Raw genomic sequence first — 12,131 nt, 5'->3', positions numbered from 1 at the left:
CATTGTCTCATCAAAGATTATGCTGTCATAATGAGAACCTTTGATTTCCTCCAGTATTCTTGATAACATCACTGTTGCACAGCATGAAATAAGTTCGTTACACATTGTTTTACTTATGTAAGTGGCATTCACTTTATTGGTCTCAAGGTGATGTTTTGGTTGCAAGTCTCCAGTGTCAATTCTAAATCTTACAAGAGCTCTAAAGTTTCCCTCGTTACTCACTACACTTTCACAATCATTTTTGTTTTCTAATAGACTCCCACCATCTCATTGCCCCACAGAGGAATATTTTGCTTTCCCTGAAATATAATTGTTTTTATTATAAGTACAAGACGGTCTATGTTTTCCCTAATGCTTTCCATTCTCTGTCTTGAAAATTGATTTATGACCTCAAGTTTGTGGTTGTCTCATGTCGCCAAAAATAATTTTGCATCTGTTGACACTTTAACATGATACTTGAGCTGAGAGTGGGTCTTAAGGTCACCATCTTTACCAGTAAGTTTGGCAAACTTGTTAGTGGTTCAGGCACAAGTTTCTTGGCGATAATCAATTTCTTTACTCCAACCATTTTAATTCACAAAAATTTAACAGTTAATGCAAAGAAGTCCCTTTTTAACATGTGAGAACACTAGCCATGGATACTGTTCAAAGTGATTTTAGTGCACTTGTTTGCATTCAACCCGTCCCCTCTTGTTGTGCTCGGAAGTAGGAAAGATATAACCTTTTTTGGGATTCCTTGGAGCTGTGAGAAGCTTGTGTTTTATATCATCACTAATATTTCCTGACGCTAATATCTCCAAATAATTTCCAATATCCGTGGGATTAAAGGAATCAGTCGATGAACTTTGCTGTGGGAGTTTCGACGAAGTGCTGGACTCCGCCTGTACATCTGGTGGTGTTTTTGTGGCTGAATGGTGACTGGAATCTTCATATGTTTCTATTTTTCTTATCCTTATTACATAACAATCCATTGTATTGTGTTGTTAAGACATAGGTAAATTAGATGCCAATTATTCTCGAATAAACACTTTATTCACACTGAAAAGTGCAACACTAGTACACTTAGCACTAAAACACACATGGTCGCACTCCGCATATTCCTAATATCACCAAGCACAACACTGACTGAAGTCCATGGTAATAGCCAATAATTGCAGTTGTTCACTTTTAATTACTTCCAACTTATCGCGACGATTGTAGCTTTCAATCTGACCTTCTGGCAGGGACTCTGATTCCCTTATATATGTGGCTCAGTTGTTTCAAGAACATTCGCTGCTAGAATGTTCACTTCCAGACTTTTATGGAGTGTGAACAAATACCTACTGTGAAAGCGACAAGCCAATATGTACCTTGCGACACATAATATAAGGTTGAGTTTCCAATGATGACATCATCCAGCAATTTATGTGTGTGAAACTTTTACTGTTGATTCCATTCCTTTCTAGTGCATTTGATAGAAGGCCTATATAGTAACAATGTGTTTTTAGGAATCTTCTCGAAAGTCACTATTACTAGAGATATATGCATCAATAATTTCCCATACATAACTCATGGTATGAGTTAGGTATGGGAAACTATCATTATGTTATAAGTAAAAATATTATTACGAGTCTCATAACAATATTTTTACTGAGAAATTACTTTGAATTATTATTATTAGTATTTCACAATCAACTGATCACTCTCACTATTGACTAATCTTCACACTTGCACTTGCTACAACAAGGACTTTTCACTTATTCATTCTTCAGTCTTAAAATGTTTGCTTCTGAGTGTAAACCAGCTTCCTATTCGGCGAATAGTCCTTATTGATAATGCTATGTATCGAAGGTTCTCTGTAAAAGAAAACCATAGAGTATTCGCGAATTTTCTCAAACAAATGCCAGACAGAATAACATATCGAGATCACTAGAATGGCCATGACGTTTCTCATAGGTATGCGTTAGCTATCTGTGTGCCATGCAGAAACATATAAAATACGATGACCCGCATGTGCGTACTACATAGGAAAGTACAAATACTTGATAAATCAGTACAGTCAAGTCAACTGATGAAAGAAATGAACAAATAGCTTGCGGGCTGACTGGGGGGGGGGGTGGGTTGGTGTGGGGGGGGGGGGCATGGGTGACAATGCGGGTGTCCCTGCAAGGGCCGACTGTCGGAAAGACTCAGCACAACCTGGAGCACCTCGGTAGATGTCTATCATAGCTTTGGACGAAACCTTCCATGGACCATGGCCATACAACCCGGAAGAATTCGTCGCAGTTGAAACATCTGGTCATGAAAGCCTTCATTGTATGACATACACTTTCTGTTTTTAGTGAACATACTCACTGACAGCAAAATCAGCTTCATTTGCATCATTTTGTAGAAAAATACGACTTGATCTCAAAAATCATCGCTGAAAACTTCTTGCTCCTTTGGTAACAAGATCAGATTTTAGTATAATGACAGTTGGGCCAGGAAAGAGAAAGGTTGTGGGCTCAGATCCCAGTTAGTTGACTTCTTCTTCTTCTTCTTCTTCTTCTTCTTCTTCTTTTATATATATATCCCAGTTAGTTGACTTCTTCTTCTTCTTCTTCTTTTTATATATATATATATATATATATATATATATATATATATATATATATATATATATATATATATATATATAATCTTGCCTGTACCTTGCAATGGCGTGATGATCTGCCAGGCATGACACATGGTTTGGATTCCACATTAAACTTTATGTCCACTTTCCCCGTAGCATTGCTGGTGTGGGTTATGGACATTGGGAAACTGAAATTGTTCAAGTGGTGTCCAATTGAAAGACTTCCACCAGCTGTTGAGTCACATGAAGTTATTGTTATTATACCCATAAAAATTTTGGAATTCCTGGTTTATCTTGCATAGTTGTTACAATACCCTTTATATTGCTATTAAGTTTCTGACTACAGTATCCAATTATGCCTGATCCAATTTTACCTCATCCTCTTAAAGCATACCGTTTCATGCCTTCACTATGAAGGTCATACATTCCACGTAAAATCTAAGTAATTGTCTACAACAGTAGGCCAATTTAGTGAAACATCAGATAAAGTTAATGTCTTTTCCAAATCAAAACTGATTAAGTACAATTGGGGCCTCTCTCCCATCTCATATACCTATGAGCATAGTATACATCGGCCAAACCTAGTGAGCCCCATTAACTTGGTCTGGAGTCCATCAATCCTGGCCAAGCTGACAAGGACGATCAACTACAGCTGTACTCTCACCATATTCAGAAACATACCAAATGTAAACAAAATCCGAGATACAGTACATACAAGTAATTGTGTAACATTGAACAATGGTTCACCACAGGGGTCAGCAGTTTTATCTTCTTACAGTGGTCCCTCATTTCCCAGACTAACCTTTCCAAGCAATTCATCTTTCCTCCCTTAAAAAAGAACCTATGGTTCTGAATCTAGGAGTGCTGTTACCTGTTTTTATATGTTCTTCTAAGCTGAACTGGGAATGAGCCATCTTAATGTATTTCCAGATCACCGTTATTCTCTGTTTAGGAATTAAGTTGTTTGCAAACATGGTGGCAAGTGTAAAAAAAAAGCTTTAATTTCAGTGGTAAAAAAGCATGACAAAAATGTAATGTCTAAATTATGAGACTGAAGAAATGTTTATCTAGTATGCAATTCATAATCAGTGCACAACATATGGAAATAAATGAACTTAAATCGTGAAATCATCAACTGATGCCACATAAAAACACGCCGATATATGTACAAGAAAGCATATATCCTGCAGATAAGTGGATTAAACTTTTGAACAAACACAGTATTCACATAGTGGTAGATCGTGTGAACAGTATAAACTTTGTGCATGAAAATCCATATGAAGTACTTTTAGTTAAGGCCTGTATTGGTGAAGTTACTAATGAACCATCTGGAGATAAAAAGGACTGAGCAAAGGAGATAGGTTAACTGCACTGTAAAAAGGAAATGGACAAAAGTGACTGTGAACAATAAAAAGGTGCCAACCTCCAGTAATCATACTGGGATATTGTTGAACCGCATGGGAAAAGTGATTGAGGGCACTAGTACAAGAGAAAATGTAGCACACCACAATAGTATATTTGAAACATGTAAACTTCTTTTAACAAGCACAGCTAAAATTTATTTTTTATGGATAGTTACGGATGAGGAATAGTCACTAGATTAAGCAACAGAAGTGTTTATGAATTCAACGGCTTTTTGAAACGAAGCACCAATTTGAAAGTTGTGACTGAAGTCAGCCATGGAAAAGTATTGGTGCTGAACACAAATGATTTTTCTGTTTTCCTCATTGGAGCACATGACATAGCAATGAACAAACAATAAAAAAAGAACAAAGATGGCATATTGCCATGGGTTACCAAAATGGTACTCTATAAATCAAGAAGTACAAAAAGCAATCAAAGAGGTTCAAAATATCTGCTCCAATTTAAGAATGCAACGTTCGTGGATATAAGTGAACATGGAAGAAGGTTTCACACTACTCATGGCCTAGCCTCAATAGAGTGAGAAAGAAATGTATTACTTACAAGAGTTTAAAAACCGTAGGCATAAAATTAAATCTGAAGTATGACATCTCAGAAGCCTTTCCTCTCAACAACAAAAGTGATGTGTTTAATTCTATGAATAAGAAGTGTGTGGTAACAGAAGTGATATCTTTCAAGGGCAGCACGGAAAGTAATAGTGTAGAGAGGAAATAGTAGAAAGGAAAATATCACCCTGAACTGTGACAACAAGTAGTTACTGACCCCCAGCATACTGAAAATCTCTTCAGCCAGCACTATGCAAACAACACAAAAAATATAACAATCAAAAATGAGAGGACAGCAAAAACAATCAACAGAGCAAAGTAAACTCTTACCTCCACACTGTTTATCTCTATGAGACTACCCTGAATGAAATCAGTTATATAGCAAAAATCTTCAAAAAAGTCCTTGGGAACTGAGGGGATTCTAGACTTCATCATAAAGGAATATATTATAAACACTGCAACACTCCTTGCAGAAATAATCAACTCATCCTATTCAACAGGAAGCTTTGCTGGCTCTCCTGAAGCTACCAAAATGACAGCTGTTCACAAAAAAGATGACAAAGCTAATTTAGAAAATTATAGAGTTTTCTTTTTATTATCAGCTTTTGGCAAACTCACTGAAAGATTCATGTCTAAGAGATTAATGAAATTCCTGGACAAGAAGAAAATCCTCACTGATGTCCAGTATGGTTTCCAGAAAAATAAATCCATGATTAATGCCATCTATAATTTTTTACAAAATGCCCTAGAAGAAATGAGCATAAAACAAAATGCTCCTATATTTTCTTAGATTTTAGCAAAGCTTTTGACATCTTGGACCACAGAATCCTGTGGGAAAAGCTCAAAAGTACTTCACAAATTGGAAACAGAAAGTAGTACTAACACATGAACTAAATGATAGTACTGGAACATATTTTTCAGAGGCAGGAATAATATGTGGAGTCTCCCAAGGATCCATTCTTGGGCCTATTGTTTTCCTTCTGAAATAAATGACATAAATCTCAGCATTGAATCACAAATATATATCTAATTTACAGATGATGCTCATATCTTTCTTGGAGCAAATGGCCCAAGACAACTACACGCAAACATAAATAAGGCACCTATCAACTAAATTACCATTTTGAAGCAAATAAGATAAGAATAATTGCATCCAAAATAACTTTTCTACGCTTTTGTTTAAATAGGGTAGCACCTAACACCTTTGTGACATAAACACCAGTAGAATTACACTCTCACTGGAAGCAAAAGTTTTAGGCGTGTGGCTTCAACATGATTTCAAATGGCAGACTCACATAACAAAATCAAATGTGACACTTAAGAAAGTATGCCACAGCCTACATTTACTTTTACACAAAGCAAGCTTCCACACTGTTGGAGTTGCATACTTTACACAGTTCCATAGCATCCTACAGTATGGGGTCACAGTGTGGTGTAGCGCAACTCATCTTCCTGAGCCAAAAACGAACTGTAAGAACAATGCACCATGCATGACAAATGGATTCCTGCAGGCCACTCTTTCAGTAGTTTTTGATCTTCCCTCTCCCCTGTATTTTTATTCTAGAAACATTTAAATGTATGAGGGAGACTTTAAAAGAGATAAAAAAACTTTAATGTCATGAACATTATACCAGGCAAAAAGGCAAACCCCATGTCCAGCCACTGTGGACAACAGCATTTAAAATATCCATTACGAATAATGCTATAGACATGTACCATGGTCTCCCACTTAAAATGAAAATTATTTTCTCATTTTCGTTGTTTTATAAATCCCTAAATTGTTATTAGATCACTACTTTTATTCAGTGGCAGAATTTTTAGACAGCGTGTAGTACAGAGACTTCAAATGGCTCTACAGACTATGGTACTTAACATCTGAGGTCATCAGTCCCATAGAACTTAGAACTACTTAAACCTAACTAACCTAAGGACATCACACACATCCATGCCCGAGGCAGCGTCCGAACCTGTGACCGTAGTGGTCGCGCGGTTCCAGAGTAAAGCGACTAGAACCGCTCAACCACCACGGCCGGCCACAGAGCCTTCAAGCAAAACTAAGAAAATTGCTACTGCTGCTAAGGGAACACCAAATAGAATTAATTTGTTGTACTATTAATCTCTCTCTCTCTCTCTCTCTCTCTCTCTCTCTCTCTCTCTCTCTCTCTCTCTCTCTCTCTCTCTCTCTCTGTGTGTGTGTGTGTGTGTGTGTGTGTGTGTGTGTGTGTGTGTGTGTGTGTGTGTGTGTGTGTGTGTACATAAATACATCCCACAGTATGTAGGGATTTACTGGATGAGTAAAGAATGAGGAACTTTAGTATGTTCCAAATGGCATTTTGCCCTACATACAACTAATCCTTCTCTGTTTTTCCTTTTTTCTGCCTGTGTATTATTTACATTCACCAATTAGGCTCCAGGAACCTGTTCTAGCTTCGGCATCTTCACTCCATCGCTTCCTGAGCTGACATACATGCCTTGTTGCAGTCTGTCTACACTTTGCTTCCATTTCTACTTATACACACATCTAAAAACGTCTTGCATCATCTTGGTTCTGAGAGTTCTGGAAACTGTACAGAAAGTTGGAATAGAGATCAACATAAACATCATTCCCACCCTTTTCATTGCTCATGAAAACCACATATTGTGTATTGTACGACCATACAGCGAGATCTTCACAGATGGTCGTCCAGATTGCTATACACGCCAGTACCTCTAATACCCAGTAGCACACCCTCTTTCATTGATGCATACCTGTATTCATCATGGCATACTATCCAAAAGTTCATCAAGGCATTTTTTGTCCAGATTGTCCCACTCCTCAATGGCGATTCGGCGTAGATGCCTCAGAGTGGTTGGTGGCTCACATCGTCCATAAACAGCCCTTTTCAATCTACCCCTGGCATTTTCGACAGTGTTCATGTCTGGAGAACAGGCTGGCCACTTTAGTGGATTGATGTCATTATCGTGAAGGAAGTCATTCACAAGATGTGGATGATGTGGGGGCGCAAATTGTCATCCATGAAGATGAATGCCTCACCAATATGCTGCCAATATGGTTGCACTATCGGTCGGAGGATGGCATTCATGTATCATATAGCCATTACGATGCCTTTCCTTACCACCAGCGGCATACATCGGCCCAACATAATGCCACCCAAAATATCAGGGAACCTCCACCTTGCTGCACCCGCTGGGCAGTGTGTCTAAGGCATTCAGCCTGATGAGGTTGCCTCCAAACACATCTCCAACAGTTGTCTGGTTGAATTCATATGCAACACTCATTGGTGAAGAGAACGTGATGCCAATCCTGAATAGTCCATTCAGCATGTTGTTGGGCCCATCTGTACTGTGCTGCATGATGTCATGGTTGCAAAGATGGACCTCACCATGGACGTCAGGAGTGAAATTGTGCATCATGCAGCCTATTGTGCACAGTTTGAGTCGTAACACGATTCCCTGTGGCTGCACAAAAAGCATTATTCAACATGGTCAGTTGCTTTTTGGGGATCAAGAAATATTGCCCCTCCCTGACAGGCTTTCAGGATGATTCAGTAACAGAAGTAGTTGTGCTAGTAGTAGTAGTAGTAGTAGTAGTAGCCGTTTATTTATCCAATGATGTTAGACACACCGGGGTCATATTTGACTTTTTGATCTATTCTCAACTAGGGATATGCCTGTACTTATTTTTAAGCAGATTCTATGTGTATGATCAGTATTGTCTTGTGGTAGTTACCTTCAAGGTCATCCCCTCACCCCAACTCCCCCCCCCCCCCCCATCCCCATGGGAGCCATCCATCCTGACCATGCAATTCTACATGGTATATCCAATAGCCCCCTCCCTTCCCCCCTTTCCCACTGATCCAACAGGAACCAATATCCCCTCCCCATTTTGATACTTGAGCAACTGCATGGGCCATGTCTTTCCAGGACTATATGCTTTAGTTGGAGGATCAGGTATGTCTGGGATCAGGCTGTGGGTATTTGCTATAAATAACTGTATTAATAATAAATTAATCTTATTATTACTGCAATTATCCAAGCTTCATGATTTTAATTAGGTGCACTGTAGTGAGAGTATAAGCTTCTTTTGCTATCAGTATTTGGGTATTTGTTATAAATAATAATAATAATAAAAATTAATTTCATTATTATTCCGATTACTTGAGTTTCATCATTCCAGGTCTGTATGCTGTAGTGAGAGGCCCATCACTATCAGCAGAGTCATTCATCTCAAAAACGGCGGCAAACATTACCACTGTTTATGAGGAACGACATTTTGATGTTACAGTATGTGTAGAAATTAATGACATTATGGCATTGTCTGCAAAATGGTGGTTAATTTTAACGTAATTTATGACATAACATTGATGTTACAGTGTGTAACTGTTTTACTAGCATTTTATAATGTCATGGCACATTCTACAAGGGGTGGAAAACATTTGTTCTTCCACTCCTTTAGGGTAATTATGTGTGTTGGAATGTCATCCCAGTTAAAAGTGGTAGCCAATATTACCATAATTAATGGTCCAAAATGATGCCATCAAGTCTGATACCTTAATTAACACTATCAACATCAAAGTATTGGATATATCCAGCCCAATAGCTGAACAGTCAGCACGTTGGATTGCCACGCACCGGGGCCCAGGTTTGGCGCCTGATAGCTGAACAGTCAGCATGTTGGATTGCCACTTACGGGGGCCCAGGTTTGGCGCCTGGCTGGGGAGGGAGATTTTCTCCCCTCAGAGACTGGGTGTTGTGCTGTCCTCATCATCATTTCATGCCCACTGTCGATGTGCAAGTCGCCCAATGTGGCATTGCACTCAATAAGACTTGCAGTTGGCAGTCAAACTTCTCGACTGGGAACTCCCGGCCACTGATGCCATATGCTCATTTCCATTTCCAGTGTTGGATATATTCTGAATGTACCCAGCAGATGGAAATGGCCGAATCTAGCCCATGCCTGTGGCTACCAGCCATCTCCATCTGCTAAAGCTGATTCCCAATCACCTCCTCAGTCCCAATCTAATTTATTCAGTAAATTTAGCCAAATGTAATGACTGAAAAGAAAATCAAAATAATTACATATTTTAACTGATTATAAAATAAAATAAAATAAAAATAAAATCTCAAGCATGAGAAAAAATTTAGATTTGTGAGTAAAGGGATAAATTTTTTAATAAATTCTAAAAATATTCTTACTTTTTAAAAATGTAATAAAACCTTTTCTTATAAATTAAACCACAGAATATGACTAACATATGATAAGAATTTAAATTTGACTAAAATATTTTTAATGAGGGAAAAATATTTTTAATGAACCAAGAGAGTAAAAAGTCAAAACTAATATTTACAAAACCAGTTTTAAACCATCTTTAATTATAGAATATTTTAAAAGCAAGGAACACAGAGTATTGAATATATGCTAAATTATAATGATGATGATTGGTTTGAAGATCAGGAATTTGTTTTTAATTATAAAGAATGTATTATAGATATTTGTGAACAAGAGAAAAATCAATTTTTTTCTTTTTTATAACTTTAAAAGAATTTGAGAACTATCATAATGATATTGGTGATTTATTATTATACATTTATTGTGATAATTCTATTTGTTTATCAAAAACTATCGTGAATATTGTGATTTGCAAATGTAATTAAAGATTATATAAAATTTTATATAGTATTTTTACAAGTTTCTCTCTCAATAACCAAAAAATAGAAGATAATTTTTGTATTGATTTAATGATTTTCAGTTAATATCCTGTGTTGAGTATCAAATGTTATATTTTTCTTGCCATACATTAATTTATAAATGATAGTATGATTAGAAATTTTATCACTTAATGTGAAACATAATTTCATACTAGTTTCTTGGATAGCTAACAAATTCATTCTCCTAGACGTATCTATATAAACAATAGGATAATTCTCTATGAAACTGAATGGATTTACATCGACATTGCTGTTTAGTTGTGTGACTTGCTTAAAATCTTGGAAAACATCATAAACCTTTAGAAAATGATTTGGTTGACCTACATTCCACATTACTTGAGGAGAAACTTCATTTTTAGCATTCTTTATAGAGATATTCTGTAATTTAACATGATCAAATAAAGAAGAATCAGTCAGCTGATTATTTTTTCGATTAGTTTGATGAATCACAAACCTAAAATAATGCATATCAAATTCTTTAGAATTATGGTAACTGGTGATATTTATTCAAAATTTCTTTTTGCACTTAATCCTGCAATCTCAATGGTTCATGATTAAAAGAAAGAAATTAGAATTTTTGGATTTTTTACTCTTTCTTGTTGCAACTCGAGTGAATACTCTGGCTTGTACCTGACTACAGAAACATGAATTTCCATTGATTCCACAACATTTTCACCCTCTTAAGGAAGTGTATCTTTTATTTCAACTCCAGCTTGATTACAGTCAGACCATCGAAGAATGGCATTGTTTGCACTAGAACTTCAGGGAAAAAGTACAGCCAAAGCTCCTTCCCACATAACTTCCTTGCAGTCTTTAAGGAACCCACCAAACAAATCTAGTGGAAAGAGTAGTTCATTTGTCTTACTTTTTATCTTCCCATTATTGAGGATATGACCTTCCATGGTTAATTCATGGGCTAGAGATGAAGTCAACTGGATAAGGACAGATGAAGAAATGAAAGGGTAGTCCATCCTAGACAAAATAATGTTCCCTTTCTTTATGGTGATAACATGGAATAGCTTTGCCACATAGCCACCAATCAATTTTTTATTGAATTTTTTATCATATGTTGGATAATCTGTACCATCAGCTCCAATAATACTGAAGCTCATATACAACTGTGCACCATTAAGATGACTATAGCCATCACCAATATTAATATAAATCTCTGTCTCCATACTACGAATATTTAAATTATTTTTAGTCTTCTCATCTACAGGGAATGAGTAAAACTGGTGGGTCTCAATCTTATTCATTTATAAAGGATAAAATTTACTAAGACATTTCTAAAACAACTGTTACATAATCACCATGGAAGTCAATCAAATTTTCATTTTCTTCTGTTACAGCTATTTCTTCTTAAATTGGTTCTCCTCAAATGGTCTCTCACTCAATGCAGATAAAACTCATTATATGAGGTTCCATACATCACAAAGTAATCCCGATGAAATTAACATAAAATGTAGAGATCAACCAATACAGAAAGTTGAAGATACAAAATTCCTGGGTGCTTACATAGACAGTAAATGTAATTGGTCAGTTCACATTCTTCATCTATGTAAAAAACTTAGCTTGGCAACATTTGCGTTACGGGTAATTTCTTCAGTGGTTGAAGTTGACACTATTAAGGTTGCCTACTTTGGCTACTTCCACTAATTGATGTCATATGCTATCATATTCTGGGGGAGCCAACCACTTGCAAAAAAAGTTTTCACCATCCAAATAAAGCAATCAGAATAATGTGTGGGGTCCATCAAAGACACCCTTGCAGGCACTTGTTTCAGAAGATAGGTATCCTAACAACTGCCTCTCAGTATATTTTTTCCTTGCTGACCTTTGTGTACAAAAATTATTCCATCTAC

At 36.7% G+C, this 12,131-nt stretch overlaps 1 protein-coding gene and 1 long non-coding RNA gene across 6 annotated transcripts in view; one reads left to right on the top strand and one right to left on the bottom strand.

Moving 5' to 3' along the window:
- Positions 1–12,131, bottom strand: part of LOC126248765 (serine-rich adhesin for platelets-like) — a 286,230-nt gene that overhangs the window by 152,114 nt on the left and 121,985 nt on the right. The window lies entirely within an intron of this gene.
- The window catches only part of LOC126248768 (uncharacterized), a 70,141-nt gene that overhangs the window by 39,119 nt on the left and 18,891 nt on the right, over positions 1–12,131 (top strand). The window contains exon 3 of one of the 3 annotated variants that reach the window (XR_007545534.1): positions 8,738–8,779. The exons of the other annotated variants lie outside the window; for them this stretch is intronic. This is a non-coding gene — a long non-coding RNA (uncharacterized LOC126248768). Of the gene's footprint in view, positions 1–8,737; positions 8,780–12,131 lie in introns of those variants that run through there. 3 annotated transcript variants of the gene reach the window in all.

This window comes from Schistocerca nitens, chromosome 3 (assembly GCF_023898315.1).
Source record: "Schistocerca nitens isolate TAMUIC-IGC-003100 chromosome 3, iqSchNite1.1, whole genome shotgun sequence".
In the NCBI taxonomy this organism is placed as follows: domain Eukaryota; kingdom Metazoa; phylum Arthropoda; class Insecta; order Orthoptera; family Acrididae; genus Schistocerca; species Schistocerca nitens.
The sequence above is the reverse complement of the archived record's forward strand: the minus strand, read 5'-3'. Positions and strand labels throughout refer to the sequence as shown.